This window comes from Mustela putorius, unplaced genomic scaffold (genome assembly GCF_011764305.1).
Source record: "Mustela putorius furo isolate JIRA1106 unplaced genomic scaffold, ASM1176430v1.1 tig00003869_pilon_pilon_pilon, whole genome shotgun sequence".
NCBI lineage: Eukaryota > Metazoa > Chordata > Mammalia > Carnivora > Mustelidae > Mustela > Mustela putorius.
Genome location: NW_025422021.1, coordinates 15,133,308 through 15,152,307, shown reverse-complemented (window position 1 = coordinate 15,152,307; position 19,000 = coordinate 15,133,308). Strand labels below are relative to the sequence as shown.

At 36.8% G+C, this 19,000-nt stretch overlaps 1 protein-coding gene across 6 annotated transcripts in view; it reads right to left on the bottom strand.

Moving 5' to 3' along the window:
* Nucleotides 1-19,000, bottom strand: part of LOC101685844 (sodium channel protein type 1 subunit alpha) — a 142,322-nt gene that overhangs the window by 102,728 nt on the left and 20,594 nt on the right. The gene's annotated exons all lie outside the window — the stretch shown is intronic.

The window sequence follows — 19,000 nt, the reverse complement described above, 5'->3', positions numbered from 1 at the left end:
TTGTTCATTTGCTCCTTTCCAATTTCTGCCCAAGTTCACTGATCTGCTTAGACACTGTAGTGGAAGAATGGTAATAAGAATTGCATAAAGATAATGTCTGACTTTTGCATACATTTACCTTAGTACAAATTTCTTTTTTTTTTAAAGATTATATTTATTTATTCGACAGAGATCACAAGTAGGCAGAGATGCAGGCAGAGAGGGAGCAGCAGAAAGCCTGCTTTCCCCTGAGCAGAGAGCCCAATGCGGGTCTCAATCCCAGGACCCCGGGATCATGACCTGAGCAGAAGGCAGAGGCTTTAACCCACGAAGCCACCCGGGCGCCCCTTAGTACAAATTTCTGTGTGGAGTTTTTTTTTTTTTTTTTGTAATAGAATATCTCTATTAAGCCTATGTCTTTGTATAAATCAATTTAATGTTTCCTTAAAAAGAATTGAAACAATAAAATTCATCTTTTTAAAGTTGATCTCTACATATAAAAATATCCTATGATCCTCCTGTTTTTCCTGCTCTTAATCAGAAATAACAAATATAATTAATTTATTTTAAACACAAGGGCCTGGTTGATCCCACCAGGTTGGATGAATTAGTTTTTCCACCATCTTGTCGTTTGTATAGTTCTTTTTCTTGACTCAAAATATATTACATTGTGGTTAAACTTAACATGAGTTTTTCTTGCCTTTATGAACCAGTTTCTAAAAGTTTCAAGGTTATTCTAGTTCCTAAATCCCTCAGAGCTATTAATATCATTTACTCCATGTCACTTAAATTTTTATTTTCAACTTCAACATCAAGATTAGTGAAAAGTTATCAAACAGTAATAGTTTCGGGATTGGTTTCAATAGGGTATACTTATTATATTTCTCCGGGATGTTATGGAATCAGCGTTAATCATCTTGAATAACTTGAAATTACCCGAACAGCAATATGCTACAAACCAATAACTGTAGGAAATCAGGTTTAGAGTCATTTTAAAGATTCTAAGAATTTGTAATGTCAGCCCCAGCTTTGGATTTATGTTGAATACATACTTTACACATGTTCATACACTCATATATTATATATGTGGTACTATGAAGTAAAATATAAATTCCTTTTTAACAGTCAATGTTCATTGCTACCATTAAGACATTGAAAGTTCAACTTCTTGCTTGTGGTAGTCCTTCATAATTCTGATATAAAAGCTGGGGATTAATGATGAAACATACATTTTTATAAGTAGAACATTCTACCCTTTAGTTAACAATATGAATGCGTGATTGTAAGGCTTTTACTCATTAAAGTTACATGGAAGATAAATCTTATTTTATTTTCTTCACTTGTAATTATAAAAGCCAGTAACTATATTTATATGGTTGAATATTAAAACTATTTGCCAGCCAAACATCTTCTCTATTTCTACATTTTAGGATACTAACATTTTAAAAGCTTTATGATGGCACATTCCATAAAATAATAACAGAAAAGCATCATATTAATAATCAAAATGAGAATGACCACATGCCAAAACACCAATCTGACTGGCCAATCCTTAATTTGGCATAGTTTTTCAAACTATGAAACTATTATGTCTGAGATTTAAAACAATGACATAAATAAGAAATATTTAAATTTTAAAAAGTACAACAAATGACAAAATAATCTTATTGTATTTATCTGAATCAATGCATTTAAAAAAGAAATAACCTCACTTTAAAACTGAAGGCATATCTCGGGCATATCTTTGTTAATTTAAACCAGAATTTGAACATTTTGATATTATAGTTATCTCTAAAAGTATGTAAAGCACTTATTTGTAACACAAAACATATATGCCAACATTCAGAAGACACTGAATTAAAGAAATAATTTTGTTTGCTAGATATATGCCAAATTATTTAGATCAGGTAATAACTATTATATCTCATTGTCATTCAGATATAATAGGTACAGAGAAAATATCATTTACCAAATAAAACTTCAGTAAATTTGATGTTGTCTATTTTATATACAATGAAAGTCTTTTGTATCTTAAAGCATGGTTTAATCTGCTTAAGAATAAATCATTTTTGGGTTGCCTAAGTGGCTCTAAGCTAGATTTCAAATTTGGGATATATATATGAAAGACATGGCTTCTGTCCAGGAGGAACACACAGTCTATTAGGAGAGACACATTTGTTACACTGTGTACGTGGAACAAGAAGTTATCTTGGAGACACAAAGGGAGCACAGAAGAGGCCATGATCAATTCTTTCAGGATGGGGGAGGAATAGAAATGTTACTAAGAGAAGCTTCCTAAGTAGGTGATAGCTGATATGAGTATTATAAAATGAAAAGAAATTCTCCACAAGGACAAAGGAAAAAGGCTGAGCATATATAGAACCTGTAAAACTAATATAGTTTTTTGATTACTTAGAAAAAATGTATAGCGGAATGCTAATAGTTTAAACATATCAACACGGTGCCCAGCAGTGTGCTATGTACGTGATGAACATGATCTTTAGATTTTACTATACAATTTGTATGGCAAATATATATTTTTGTCACTATTTTACAGATGAGAAAACAAAAGTCCGAAGAAATAAACTCTAATCAAAGTCACAGAGTATTCGGCGAGAGCTGGGATACGAATACTGATTCATCTGACTGCAGCTCGATGTTCTTCCACTGTATCAGATTTGCTGGAAATATCTCTCTGTTCATGGCACGGTGCCTGGTATTCTGCTTATAAATATCTGCTGCGTGAAAGAAATGAGTGAATGATTTGATATCAAACTCAATTTAGTGAGTTAATTTTATCGGTGGTATTTATGGATAGTAGAGAAAAGAATTGAGAAGAAAGCAGAGACACACATTTGTTATAAGTTTCTTATGAAAAGGATGAAACTAGACATTAATCAAAAAGGAATACTTTCATTCTTAAGACCCAACTGCTAATGTTTGCAGAAATAATCCCTATTTTTTAGAAGAGGAAACTGGGGCAAAGAGAGGAAGAAAGAGACAATGATGGCCATCGCCTAATGTTACAACATAATCTACGGGAGGAACCACAGAGTCTGTTGGATGACGGACAGGGTCGTCCTTCATCATCTTATGAGTGTATGGAGGTCTTGGAGTGCTAGAGATGCAAAACACAATTGCAGTAGTTTAAAAAGTAAATGGGCAACGAGAAATGGACACTGAAGAAGTCTTCTTTCAAGAAATGTGACTCAACAGAAGGACAAGATGTTACTGTAGCTAGATAGAGGGAGAAGGAGCATTTTGATAAGAAGGAAAAAATCTTACATCCTGGAGAAAGGGAATGAAGCCAAGGATCAAGATGCATGAGAAAATGGGTGTGGAGAAAACAAGGAACTGGGAGGTTGATAGAGAAGAAACTGTTCAACGTGCAAATACTTATTGAGTGAGCAGAGATAACATTTCACTCTAAATTTTCCCTCATCTCTAAAAGGTGGCATAGAACTTGATCAGACATGAGAGTTTTATGAAAGGAAGGGCTGGATAAGATCACCCCTAAGGTTCCATTTGGCTCCCATATCTTTATAACATTTTCTATTTCTTTCCTTAGAATAATCCTTATTAGAGCTAAACTAAGGTGCATTGTTTTGCACGGGATCTTCAACTGGTACATCTCAGTCAACAATCCTTAATGGAAAAGTTTCCTCATCGTGGAAGTGAATTGGCCACTTGTCCTGCCAGCCTGCTGTTTATAAGAAAGCGCAAGGCTGCTGGTGAGAAAGGAAACAATTAATATCTAGTCCCGAGAAAGTACTTCCTCGGGGAATAAAAATAACAGAAAATACTTCATCTGTGGGAGAGCACTTCTAAAAGGAAATGAGATAATTTCTCAGTTTATTTCTGATATGTTTCAAAGAACCTCAGCTAAGTCCCAGGGGGAATGTCTCAGATCTTATATCTTATTTTTTAGGAATTTTGCTATAGAGGAAAGAATGTGAACTTTTCTTCATTTAACATTTTGTACACATTTGCCTGGTGTACCGTGCTCCAATCCAGTGGGTATTCTTGGTAAATATTTTCACTTTTAAAAGATCCCAGAGTCAATAAACTTGTAGCCCTGCTGTTACTGTTTTTGGTTGTTGTAAAAATCTTTGAGGTAAAATTGTCATTTGTGAGTCAAAAAATCAATCATAAAATTTTTAAACCCACTTTATCCAGGGTCTCCCCCTTTTATCAAAGAATTTAAATGAGGGGCTGAATTTCATTGTTAACATAACTAACACCAGACCTAAATGTAACTGAAAACTCTGGCAACGGAAGTGAAATCAAAATTACAATTAACAAGTGATTTTGTGGACTACAGACTTCATGCCTATTAAAACTTTTGAATACATACTTAAACTTTATTGAAACTCTTTACATTAAAATAATTCATACTTATGACCATATGAAAATGGTTTAAATTCACTCCATTTGGTTTACTTTGGTCGAAAGAAACCTATGACATCTGTTATATTGATAACTCAATATGAAATTAAGCATTATAATTGGAAATAGGATTAATGAGACTTTATTTGGCCAATGAATGCCCAATTTTTATTTCTGAATGGGAATGCTAGACCATATTTAGCATTCCCTAGTGAAAAAGCCATCTTCCATGAAGCCAAATGAAAAGATGATGTGTTAACACCTGTCCAACTTTTTTTTTTCAAGAATAGTGACATGAAATTTAAGCCTTTACCACTACAAACTATGGAATTTAAAAAGTAATTTTAACTGAGCAAAATAACTTGTAACAACAGAATGGGATCCAGTGAGGAGGCAGGAACCACATATTAAACACAGAAAGTTGAATATGAAGAGTTATTAAATTATGACAGAAAAATCACTATAAAGATTTAAGAAAAACCAAAGAGTGTCCTAGGGCTGAGGTAGAGCACCCAAAGGAGCTTAAACATGGGAAGGTTCTGTGGTTGAAGCCCAGTTTCTCTAGGACTTTGTAGTTTGCTGGGTTGCCCAGGCCACAGTGGGTCACAGTTGTAGGGCAAACAGGAGCAACCCTCTAGGCCAGTGAATGCAACTTCAGGAGGAATGGTACACCCCTGTGGGCAGTCCAGGAGCCTGTGGTAGCTGTGTTGGGAAGGCTGGGAAGTTACCAATGGGCTGCCTCAACTGGGTATGTGGTTGAGAAGAATATCACCAGACGCCTCCCCACCCCAACACACACACACATCTTTAGTGGATCATGCACTAGAAGCAAGTAAAATCAAAATGTAACATTTAGAACCAGGAATAGAGGGCCCCTTCTCTTACAATGCCCCTTCAATGTCCTCTACTGACAAAGTTTTAATATCAGTGACAAAACTTACTGTAAAAAACAAATGTTAAAGAGCCCAGCTTACTATGGCTGAGTAGGTACCAAAGGGTGAACCTGAAGCTGAGGGTCAGTAAATTGGTAACTGGCATGTCTTGTACAATGAAGATTATTATTCATAATTATTTTTGTCACAGGCTATACTTACTTCCTATTAGCTACCTATTTTCATTTATATTTATCAGTCAGATACTTACTGCCTACTCTTTGCTGATCCCCTTAACTACTTTAATAGGCCAACGTGGAGGCAAATTTGTTGTTATACAGACTGTTAACTTCTTCATTCACTGACAGTTCTCCAAAACAAATAGCAAGTCATCTATTAGTTCATATAAGCATTTGTCTGCAACTCTAGTATTACTTGCTGACTCCTACCTCCCCTTATCTCTACTTGTGAATGTGTCTCATTTTCTGTTTTAGAGTAACATCCATCTTTGCATTTCATCACTATACTATATGAAGTTCTTCCCTCGTGAATGGTACACAATCAATAGCTGCTGAATTAGTCAATAAAATAATTGAAATAACAATACCACCTCCCAAGAGTGAGAAGTGCAAAAAGCACAATAGTTTAAAATTCAACAGCTATAATAACAAACAAAGGCTAAAATACCAAACATTTTTATAGTAAAGGACATAAATATATTTCTTTACCTAATTTTCTTTTTTTCCTAAAGTCAAGAATCATTACTCCTCACAGAACGTCTATTAATTATCTTTGGTATTATGTTGGGCATTATGACAAAGAAAAATCTTTGTTCTAAATTTAAGCTGGAATTTTGAATCCTATGGTGATCCATCAAGGCACAGTACTCAACTTACATGAAGAGAGTAGTACATGTAAATACGAACATTGATTTCCTTAAGATCTGTAGTATTGAAGCTTAAAGATGGTATAAAATATGTTCAGAGTTTCAAAGAAGTAATGAATTCCATCTTTCTAAAAACAATTTTTACATACCCAGCTTCTGTTTTTTATTTAGAATCTAAATACTTAAGAGTAAGTATCTTGGCAACCTTATACATAGTCTTTAACACTAGTTTTATACAAAGTCGGTTCTCAATATGTATATGTGGAGTGAATGGATAGTAAATGAAAAAAATGAGTGATGGAAAAATCATTCCTTGCTCTGACCAGCTTCCTGACCATTCTAATCCAGGATCCATTAACTATGAGTAGGATTATAATGCTAAATCAATGTTATTGGTCAGTATTTCCTCTAATTTGTCTGCCAGATTGTACAATCAGCATATATGCTAATCATAAATATAACATGCAACAACAGACTGTAGGAATAATTAAATAAATGTAAGGCTCAATGATGGAATATATGAAGTCATGAGAATTATATTTTTGGATTAGTACTGATGGTATGAAAAAATATTTAAGATATAACACCTGATACTAAACTGAAACACTCTAGGAATCCTATAATGCAAAGAAGAATAAAAATGACTTAGAGGAAAACATTAAAATATTAAAAACAATAGCCTATTGTTATTTTGGGAAAAAATCATGTAAAAGCTAATAAGATTGTAAATATTATTTTCTTCATTATGGTTTTCTAAATATTCTAAGTTTTCTATAATAACTATCAATTTGACAACTGTAAAAAATAATCCTTGGATAATTTTTTAAAAGTGGGACTCCAATAAGAAAACAACATATGCCTCAAAATGACAAAAAAGGAAATAATCAAATATTGAATTAACTCATAATGCTAAAGGTATTAAGAAAAAAAAATTAAGAATGAGTTTGAAAAGCAGTGTTAATCATGAAATATATGGGCTCTATAATAGGAGTTTAGAATTTGCATAAGAAATAAAATTATGAAAATTACTATATTATTCTAAGATGTAGTTTGACAAAAGTGGTTACTTTTATAGAAGTGGTACTAAAGTATGGAACTGTCAGGTGTTAGACATTACTCAAAAATTGTCTTTGGTTTTCATTCTCATTGAACAAACATCTGTTGAGTACCTTTTCTAAACTGAAATAGGCAGTGCTGATAATACTTAGACATAGTAGACCCTAGATTGGCCAGTGTTGCAAAGAAGGTAGGGGACCCCTCCCGGGCAAAGAGGGGCTGAGAAATAAGCACACTCCAGTACAACTGGTGCTGTGATCGAAGCAGACGCCAGCAGGGGCGCCGTGGCACAGCAGGGAAATGAGTCCTCCCAAGAATGGAGAAGCAGCGGTGGCTTTCCAGGCAGAGAAGGAAGCAGCAGCCAAGACTTGGAGACAGAAACAGCTTCTGCTATTCACAGAAATGCAATTAGTTCGGCAAGACTAATGGCAGGGTAGATACGCTGTGGGGAAGGGAGAAACCGAGACCACGCACAGAAGCCAGTCATCCTTAAGAAATTTGGTATTTACCTGAGAGTATCACTTAGAGTTTCAAAAAGGGGATTTGATGCGCTTGTTAGAAAGGTCACTGCTGGGTGTGTGGAGGGCTGACTCCAAGTAGGGAAGATGAAGACCAACAGAACATTCTTACATCGGTTTAATTGAAGGATGACAAAAGTCCAAACAGTGTTAGAACATTGGCGCACCTGGGTGGCTCAGTGGGCTAAGCGACTGACTCCTGGTTTTAGCTCAGATCATGATCTCAGGCCCCTGAGATCCAGTCCCATGTTAGCTCGTGCTCAGTGGAAGTCTGCTTGAGATTGTCTCTCTCCCTCTCCCCCCTCACTAGCACAAGATCTCTCTCCCTAAAAAATAAAATAAAATAAAATAATTAATTAAAAAGTATTAGAACATTTATCTTTTACGATCTCTGATTTACTTTGGAAAACTTTTTGTTCGCTTTTACTAGAACTTACTGAACTAAAAGGATGATGTGTATAGCTAATGGAAAACCTGGTATAATGTGACAAATATTTTCTCTATCAGCATGACCTCCGGGGACTAGTTAACCTGCATTATAATAATCTCAATGAGTACAGGTCTACAGTGTAATAGATATAAATGTATCATTGAATCTGATAAATTATCAAATTCATCCTTGTCATATAAAATTTTGGCCTCTGGACCACCTTATATTGTTAATATTATTAACAACCCCCAAAACTTTTGTTTGTGTGGGTTGAGTTTACTGATATTTATGATATTAGAAATTAAAATAGAGAAATTATGAAAATATTAATTTATAAATAAGCATTAACAAACTAATCACATGTTTAAAAATAATATTTTAAGTGAAAAATAATCACAGTTCTAAAAGAAAAAAATCTGAGAATGGTGTTATTTTATAAATTTGTAAATCTCTTTAATGTCTGGCTTAATGTCCAGAATCTTAAATAAGCTTGTGCATTCAATCTATTATAATTTACATTTGGATGAAGAAAATCTGGCCTCACATAGATGTGTAGTTTGAAATTTTTAATAGCCTTTTCACTTAAATCTGAACAGTCTTCTTTGATAATCTACAGAAACTATACAACTGGAATCTGAAACCATTATCAATGAACTTGTACTCTGCTACACTAAAATCTATCAGTCTAACTTACACTTTGAATGGATCCATTATCCATGTATGATTTTGTATCATTATCCATTGTTCATTTGTAAATGTATCGGTTGACTGACTTGTGCAGGTCTTTGAGATGCTGAAACATTTCATTATCCATCTGCTAACATCACTACTGATCACATCTAGAAAATCCTTTAAGTTTTGAGAAGCTGCTGAGTTCAGATAGAAGTTTGCAAAAATTCTAATTTTCTCTTCCAAGTTCCAATGCTGTCATTGGTAACAAATACTCTCCGTTATTTTTCTTGAAATGACAGGCTCACTTCATTTTCAAAAAAATTATCTGCCAAATACCCAAGTCTGAATGAGCAGAATTTGTGTGTCAGTCACCCTTTCTTCCACGGAAAAGCAGCCTCTTTGTTTGTGCTCAAACAATTGCACAGTGATTTCTTTTGAGGCAACCACCATTATACTTTGGAAGGTAGCGCATATTCTTTATGTGTATTTCCAACTTCAGCACACAGAATATTATAACTGGCTTTTAATTTAATGAATTTATTTATTTAACTATTTTTATGGGGAGCAGATGGCAGTGAAGAATGCAGTGATGTTAGGGAGGGTATGGGCTATGGTGAGTGCTGTGAATTGTGTAAACCTGGCAATTCACAGACCTGCACCCCTGGGGCTAATAATACATTTTATTTATATAAAAATTATTTAAAAAAAAGAATGCAATGATGACACGTACAGTTTGGTACTGCTGTCTTGAGAAGTTTAAGGCTAGGAGTTTTCATTGTTCTAGTACCTTAAGGGCAAGTGTCAACATAGTGAAAGAAGAAAAAAATTCTTTTGTGTGATTATGAAAGTCATTGCAACCTGAGCGACTCCCTAAATGCTTTCAAGGGAACTCAGAGGCGTCTGTGGACCACATTTTGAAAATAACTGCTGAAATCATGTTAATAATTTTTCTATTTTTGTGTATTATATTCTGTATGCATCGAAGACCATGAACATACTGAGAATATGATTGTGGAAACATTCTTAGATAACCACAGAGTGTAAGGAGTGTTAGAAATGAAATGCAAAAACAGGGGCCCCTGAATGGCCTCGTCGGTTTCACGTCCAACTCTTGATCTCAGCAAAATGCCTAAAAATTAAAAGGAAAAAGAGAGAGGGAAAGGAAAGGAGAATGAGATAAGGTTTGGTCCCAGAGGAGAGCAAGCTGGGATTCCATTGTCATTCCATAGGGAGGTTCATGGAGCCCACCCTTGTCTTTTCTGTTTTCTTTGCTTACTGATGTCTGTTTAAGTTCTTAATTATCTTCTAAATTCCTTTTTTGCAATGTCTTCAAAAGTCAGTCCTGTCTTCATTCATACAGGTTGATTTATAAACCTCTAACTGCCTTAAATATTGGTGTACGATCTTCCAGACTCCTCAAATCACTGGAAACCTGAAACGCCAAGGCCCACTGAAATGATGGCATCGCAGACCTGAAACCAGTCTGTTGCCTCTTTGGTTTTGTACCAACACACTGACACACATAGCCCAAAATACCACTGGCCTTTTTAAATGGCATATCACATTCCAGGATAATAGGAAAACTGCTGCCTGGTAGCATTTGTTAAGTCTCAAAGTAACTCTTTCCAGGATTTTCAAATCCACTGAATTTCTTAGACTGCAATATTTCATGTGACAGAATTCTCTTAGTTTTCTTCTCCTCTATGAATATACGATCAGAAATCCTGAGCTCTGGTTTCTTTCCCATATTCAATACTTTCTTTGATTTTAAAGTTATTAGTATTTGCTTAGAAATAATCTAGATATTGTCATCTAAGCCGCCATTACTCATCTACTCCTCTTCACACAGATTCGTCTCACTATCCTCTCCACACGAGTAATTCCACATCTCCAAATGCAATGTATACTAATGATGACCCCCGTTACTCCGTCCTGTCTTCTGGCTCAATAGTATACATTGTTAATGTATTCTTATTATTCTATCTGATAATCTTACAAACTGATTATGCCAATTTGATGAGTTTTATTGGAAGTAGTCTAAAAATTTATGTACAGGGCCCCTGGACGACTTAATCAGTTAAGTGTCTGCCTTCAGCTCAAGTCATGATCCCAGGGTCCACGTCAGGTCCCCTGCTTAGTGGGGAGTCTGCTTCTCCCTATCCCTCTTCCCCTCCTATCCAGTCATTCATTCTCTCTCTCTCTCCCCCTCTTTCTCAAATAAATCAATACAATCTTAAAAAAAATTATGTACAAATTGCAAAAAATATTTACCATTTTTTTTGTCTGCTTTTGATGCTCTCAGTCTGAGGTTAATATTTACTAAAATAATCCATTGCAAATGATAGGTGTGTCACAAATATAACTTTCCTAAAATGTTGCTGAATTCTAAAGAGAGAAGTTAGATTACCGAATTACACAGTTTTTTAAAAAACACTTCTTTGACATTTAAGGCTAACTTTATATTAAACCCCTTCCCAAAGCTCATCTATTGTTAAAAAATTGGCAAAATACTAATTTTATCATAGAGAGTTCATGGGCTGATAAAATATTCAAACATTCAACTGTTTATTGAATAACTTTATATTGAGTTTTAATATTTTGATACAGATCTAATAAGGATCTTTATACAAAATAGATTTACCCAAATGCATTTGAAAAATAATGTATGCTAACATTCTTTTAAATTTTATTATATTTAAGTAATCACTGTGTCCAGTCTGGGGCTCACACTCACAACCCCAAGATCAAGAGTTTCATGCTCCGCTGACTGGCCCCGCCAGGCTCTCCTGTATGCTTTTATTATGGGTGTTAAAGCAACACATGCTTATTTTGGAGAACTTGTACAAAAAATACTTTGGTGTATAAAATAAATTATTAACAGTGATAATTTTGCTTGATCCCTACTCTTGTATAGAGTAGGGATCATTTTATCATCTTTATTCTTCTATTCCTTCTTATTTTATGTAATGAGCATATATTACTTTTGTTACCAGAAAAATAAGATGTAATATTCTATTTTTTTTAAATTTGTAAAGAAGAAGATAAAAATCATAATCTCATAAACTGGAAATAACTATTGCATTCTTTCTGTTTTTTCTTTTCCTAAGTAAAACCACTATTGCTTCTTGTTTCTCATTACTGAGATCATACTAGATATATATATTTATCTGTATGGCATTTTTTATGTTCCCATTGTACCTTGGGCAATTGTGCAGAGAAGTAAACATTCCTGAAACATTCTGTTTAATGGTTCCATAAAATCTCAATATTTGTAAGGACCATGGTTTATTTAACCATTTTTCTAACATTGTATGTGTAGACTGTTTTCAGTTTTGTTTGGGTGGAGTTACTATTCCTAAACAGTTTGGTAGGACTGTCAGTGAAAGGGCACAGTTCACCTTTAACTAAGGGGATCAGATTTATAATACAAACTTGACCAACGGAGGCTCACTTCCTAGAATTTTAATTTTTAATCCAAGTGACAAAAAAAAAGAAAGAAAGAAATGAAGGGAGAAAGGAAGGAAGGAAAAAGAAAGAAAGAAAAGGTGGGGGGAAGCCTAAGGTAGTCAAATGAATTCATCCTAGGAGATAATAGCACTTTGCAGAAGCCACCAGAAGCCACCAGAAAAGTCCACCAGAAACCACCACCAGAAAGTCCGAAGTAAGGGCTAACTAACCAGAAAGTCTGAAGTAAGGGCTAACTAACCATCATAGCCTTCCTTACTCTTGTCATTGCCAGTCTAGATGTCAACCACTCGTCTTCATGAACTGTACTTTCTGAGATACTACGTTTATACTTACATTAATCTCAGTCTCAGTTGTTTATTGAAGCACTTTGAAATTAATTATTTATAAAATCTTCATGGATTCCTAATTTTTATATCCTTTTATGTCACTTTTCTCATTGAAACAAGAGCCTGAGCTAAGTAAACGTCTCATAGATTGTGAATATAAACATGACATTGCAGGCACACAAGTGTAATCAATGTCACCACTCTTCTGCTTCTGCCCATTTTATTATTCATCACGCCCCTTTAAATAGAAACCTAATTAATTGCCTTTATTGGACTATTAACACATACACAGACAACTCATTAACAGGTGGGAGAAACTTATGAATAATGAAAACTTGCCATTAGTAAAACAACAACAAAGAGTCTTACCAGTTTCTATCTTCTTTGCTCATTATTTTAGCAGTCATTCGTATAGCAAAGACAACTGCTACGGGCTGAATTGTTTCCCCCTCAAAATTCATATGTCAAAGCCCTAACCCCTAGAACCTCAGAATGTGACAGTATTCGGACACTTTACAACTTAAAGAGGTGATGAAGTTAAGATAAGCTTGACTGGTGTCCTTATAAGAAGAGGAAATCTGGACACAAAAAGAGATACACAAAGAAAAAACCATCTGGGGACACGGAGAAGGCTGCCATTGGCAAGTCAATAAGATAAGACTCAGGAAAAAACCAAACCTAAGAAACACATTGATCTTGCCTTCCCAGCCTCCAGAACTATGAGAAACAAATTTCTGTTGTTCAGTCTGTGGTATTTTGTTATGGCAGCCTTAGGAAACCGATACAACAAGCAACCCTGTTTGAATGGTACTTGTCTATTTCAAGTCCAACGGTTTCCCCCAATGGTTTCATAAATATGAAACAATAGCAGACAAGAAACATACATTATAAAGAACATGGATAGTGTTTGCACAAGTTTGGGAGGAAATGTGCAATACAGTAGGGATATTTCTTAGAAATTACTAGTAATCTTTCTGCAAAAACATTACCTTGTTACTCATTACCTTGTTAAATTTCCAGTAGAGTCACAACTGAATATGTTTTCAGTTTGAGAAAAATTTTGACATGAAGTTAGCTTTAAAAAGTGTTTAACAATTATAGATATGTGGGCCAATTTTCTTATACTTAAAGTCATATGGATTCTAAAAAAGGAAACTCTCACTGCTCTTTTCTTTTTTTTTTTTTTTTTTAAAGATTTTATTTATTTATTTGACAGAGAGAAATCACAAGTAGATGGAGAGGCAGGCAGAGAGAGAGAGGGAAGCAGGCTCTCCGCTGAGCAGAGAGCCCGATGCGGGACTCGATCCCAGGACTCTGAGATCATGACCTGAGCCGAAGGCAATGGCTTAACCCACTGAGCCACCCAGGCGCCCCTCACTGCTCTTTTCTTAAAGAACAAAAGCAACCATAGTAGCAGTATGTGTCATAACTGCTGGTAAGAACATAGATCCATGTAACATACAGCCCGGCCAGCAGGAGTAATGTGATGATTTAGTAGGGAAACAAGAGTCTTCCCAACAATCTGAGGCCAAATGCTTGGTTCCCGGACCTGTTTTGAAAGCGTAAACTCAACTACAGTTGTATTAGTTGCTTTATTAACTTAGCTCTGTGTTCTGTTTTGTTCCCTATCTAATTACGTTTTGTGCACCTCTTAAGCTCATATATGATCAGTCATTAACTTTGCCTTTTTATCCCTACTTCCTATTTACCCATTTACTACAGAAACCTAATGGGTACTGGAGGGTGGTATTTGTCTGGAAATTATCTGATGTATCTGATCAGACCAGGTCCCAGCACCTCATTGTCTGGAAGAACGCTTACCTCCAAATTGTTTCAAGCCCTCCCCTGCCTCAAGGTGTCAAGAGATGATTCACCCTCCTCCTATGTATTCATCTTCTTCCTAAACATATAGAAGCTGTCCCTGGGCTCAACTGGGCAAGGCAACTTTGGGAATGATCTGCCTCTTCATTGATTTGCCCTTCTGATAATAAAGCTTTCATTGCTTCAAAAACCACGTCTTGGACATTGGTCTACTGTGTACCAGGTGCATGAACAAGTTTAAGTTTGGTAAGGAACTCATGCTGGGTCAACTGAATATCAACATGCAAAAGAAAGAAGTTGGATCCCTGCTCCACGTTATTTGCAAAGATTGCCTCAAAATGAATCACAGACATAAATGTAAAAGCTAAAACTATAAATAGAATAGAAGAAAAAGGCGTAAATTGTCACGACCTTGGCTTAGGTGATGGTTTCATATATATGGCATCAAAAGCATAAATGACAAAAGAAAAAAATTAAAGCCAAGAACTATAGATGCTTTCATCACAATTCAAGTTAAGGTTATGGGCAGACACCAAAGGAGGAAGAGGCCCCAAGAGAAAGAGAGGGTTTTTGCCACTTACAGGGTGAAAAGCAAGGTTCATTCTAAAGAAGAGAATTTCACACTTGCTAGAGAGAAATTACAATGTTTGTTGGTAACTGAGAGGGAGTGGGAGCAAACAGCTAGGAGATATAAAAAGATAAACCATTAGAATGTGAATTCTGAAGGAATAAAAATATAACGAAACATTTAATATAGACAAAAATGAAAGCTGATGTTTATATTTTCCCATATTATTTTGAGATCCTGTTAATTCATTTGCAGAAAAAAGATTTGTTCAAACACTTCGGAGCGCCTACTGTGTCCTAAGCAACCTGGGGGATGACAGACTGGTTTTCGTCCTTACCATCAGCCTACATGTCCCAGATTTAGCCACATCAGGGGACAGTGCTGAAGTGTAAGCAAGATGGACTGGTTGCCTGGGGCATTGTTGGTTTTTTTGGTTTTTTTATTTGTTCTGTTTTTTATTTTAACTGATTATTTGCAGCCATCTAGCCAAAAATCTCAATCAGATTTTTTTTTCATCAAAGAGTGCCTTTTAAACCTTTTTGAGCAATTTCACAGCATTCTAGGAAACAGCATTTTCCACAGAATTTTATGAACTGTTACAAAACTTTTTGGTACGTAAAAATAAGTGGTTTAGGTTTCTTTTGTTGTTGTTATTATTATTTTTTTTAGCCAGTAATTTGGCACCATTAAATATTCGACTTAAATTTATAAATGCCAGGGCTCCCCAGATCTGGCTGGTCACCTGTGTGGCCCCCAAGTCCTTCCATTTCTTCTCCTCCCAGGATTGCTAACAAGGTGGGTGCCAGCCCTCACACCTGTGAGACACTGTGCCCTTGGGAACCTTTGTGTTTCCCCTCCTCTCTCCGTGCTGAATGCTCTCCTCTCCCCTCACTCAGTTACCTCTTTTGCTTTCTCTCTGCATGCCCCCGTCCACCTCAGTATTGCCTTTCCCTACTTAATTTTATTTCAAAGAACATATATTCTCTGCTATGTCATTACACACTGATAAGTCTACTAACTCTGTCACTAGTCTGAAAGCACCATTTGGGCGGGGATTTTGTCTAATTCATCATGTTCCTGTACCTAGTTGAGGGACTGTCCTATACTGTAGGAGGATATAATTTTTTTTCCCAATGAATGAATATAGTACATGTAGGAAATCATTCTAAATCAAACTATATGAAATTTCAGATGAATTGACATGGGGAACAAAGGCAAAAGAATCTTTATAACTTATTGCCCATTGGTAGGTTGTTGGGACAGGCAGAGTGATCTTCCTCTAGGAACTCAACTGCCTATGTCCATTCTTTGCTAAGCACAAAAGGCAGTCTTAGTTTAACATTAACCCACCTCCAAGATCTTGTGAGTCTCCTTTAACATATAAGAGTTCCTTTGGAAACTTCATCTCTACCCCCTTCCCTAAGATATATGTTAGCAATCATCCTCCCAGCATAAGACCCACCAATATACTTTTGAAGAGTCTCATGACTGAGGTTTTACTAGACAGCACTAAATGACCTCTTCCCCAACCACAGCTAGCCCCTCAAAGTCCTGGAAACCTCGCTTCCAAATTCCTTAGAGACTTAAGCTATCCCAAATGCCCTTCCAATTTGAAAGTATATAAGGGGCCACTCCTCATGACCCCAGTGCAGCTCTTTCTGCCCAAGGGTCCTGTCTACGTACTTTAATAAAACCACCTTTTGCACCAAAGATGCCCCAAGAATTCTTTCTTGATCATTGGCTCTGAACTCCAATGTTTCCACATCAGATTTATAGCCACCATATATAGACTGCACTACCCGAGTCCTGATATCTGGACTAGATCCTAGCTCTGCCCTCACTGGAGTGATCAGGGGTGGTTGAAAGCACAGACTTTGCAGCCAGCCTGTCTAGGTTTGCTTGGGCTCTGCCACTTAATTGTCTAACTGAAGGAAAGTTAACTTCATTAGGCCTTGGTTTCCTTATCCATAAACTATTGATTAACAATAGTCCCTACCTCATTGATTAAGTGGCAAAATATCTGTAAAGTTCTGCTCAGAATAGTGGCTGACATAGAGTAAATGCTATGCATATTTGCACTTAAAATAGTTAATAAGTGGGATCTAGGAACAGGAGCAAAAGAAAAAGTTGGAAAAGCACAGTTTGGAGACATTTGGTTTAATTTTTTTTTTTCCTGACCACAGTTGCTCGGAAAATAAATCCCTTCCCCACACCTCCCCTGCACCAGTTTTATCTAAACAGAGTCGTGAAACATGCTTAATTGACAAATCAGCATTTCAAAGGATAGTGATTACTTCACAAATCACAGTCCATTGACCCAAAGATGAAGACCACAGGAGCATCAATAGCTCCTTCTCAGACCCTCTCCACTCCCCCCCCCAGTCCCTCTCCACTCCCCCTGCCCCCCCCCTCGTCCCTTTCTCCTCTCCGCCCCCTTCCGAAGTAGCTGTTGACCTGGCAGGAAGTATGGGTTTGGCCTATAATACCTTGTATCCGCAACCCCTACCCCCAGCCCCGCTAAATTTTGAAGGGGTGCTTTTAGGTGTCAAACTCACACCAGTGTAAACCCAGAAGGGCTGCCCAGTTTGTGAAGTCCTAGGGGTCACTCCAAGCAAGCCCCAGATTTTTCCCTTCCTTTTCTGCAACACAGAGAAGGTGCTCTTACGTTTTCTCTCTGAGAATCTCTGGGTTCCCCCACAGTGCCCTCTATACAAGGAATTTGAATATTTCTTACTGGACTTCCCCTAGGAGATTCTGGAGTTTTCATTCTCTACGCTGGTGGCAATAAAGTTCACTTACGCGTCTCTAGTCTGTCCCTTTGTCCCGGGTATTTCTAGTTGCTAATGGAGAATCCTGGCTGAGATCCCCAGTGCCTTCTTGGATACTGTATAATTAATTAGGCCTCCAACGTGCCTCCCTTTCCCCTCCCATGGATGGAGAAACCCTTTCCACCATGCCTTAAAGGGAAATTGCCCTAAAAAATGAGTCTCCAGATAGCAAATTTCCCAGCAAGAAGGGGCCATGTAAACAGAGACTATTAGTATTGGCGGCAAATCCAATGTATTAATTACTTTTATTGGTAGGAGCATTCCAGGTTCAAAAAAAATTTTTTTTGAAAAAAACAAACCAACCAGGTGAAGAGGGAAGAAGGTAAAAAAAATATAAATAAATAAATAAATAAATAAATAAATAAAGCCATACGAAGGAGTTGCAGTGAGTTTAATGAAAACTAATTGCATTGCTGGGTTCATGCGAAGTAACCAGCCACTGGGCTCAGTTCTAGTGGTTCATAATGTTACCTCACCCTCTCCACGAAACTGTTTTCCCGTAAATCTCTGTGGCCATCCATTCCTGTCTACACATTATGTTCCTAAAATAGACACCATCTAAAAATCTCTTCAAGGAGCTTTGAGCAGGAAGGCCTAAATGGCAACAGTCCTCCTAGAAGAGGGAGGCTATGGTCTCACAGCAATTACAAGAGCAACAGCCACAAAGGAGAGGTTTAAAGGAGTCTTCCACAACAATCACTCTTCTTCCAGAACTCCCAGCCAAGGGGAGAGAGAAGTGTCAGGCGTCCAGCAAATGTGCCCAAGCCCCAGGTTGCATCACCCTCGAGGGCCAGGTCTCGCCGCAAATAGAAAAGGTAAGCTACCCACTGCTCTGCCCCGGAGAAACCCAAACCGGAATCACCAGCCTCAGCATGGAATTTTCCTATTTCTGTTCGGCTTCGTCCTCTTGGGATGCTTTAAATTGCTTTACGGAGAAATCTGTCCTGTTACTACACTAGCACATCAGGAACCCCACGTGAACCCGTCAATCCATAGGAAGGGAAGGCACATTTTCTAGGTGTGAGAGCAACAGCCTCAGCAATTCACAAGTTTGCTGTTGCATCTCCGAAAATATTTAGTCCCATGCACAGACGGACAGAGCATGCCCCTGCGTTGGCTTCCACCGGTTCTGGAGACACGCGAAAGGGCACCTACCACCACTCTATTTGGACCGACTGGGTAAAGAGGAG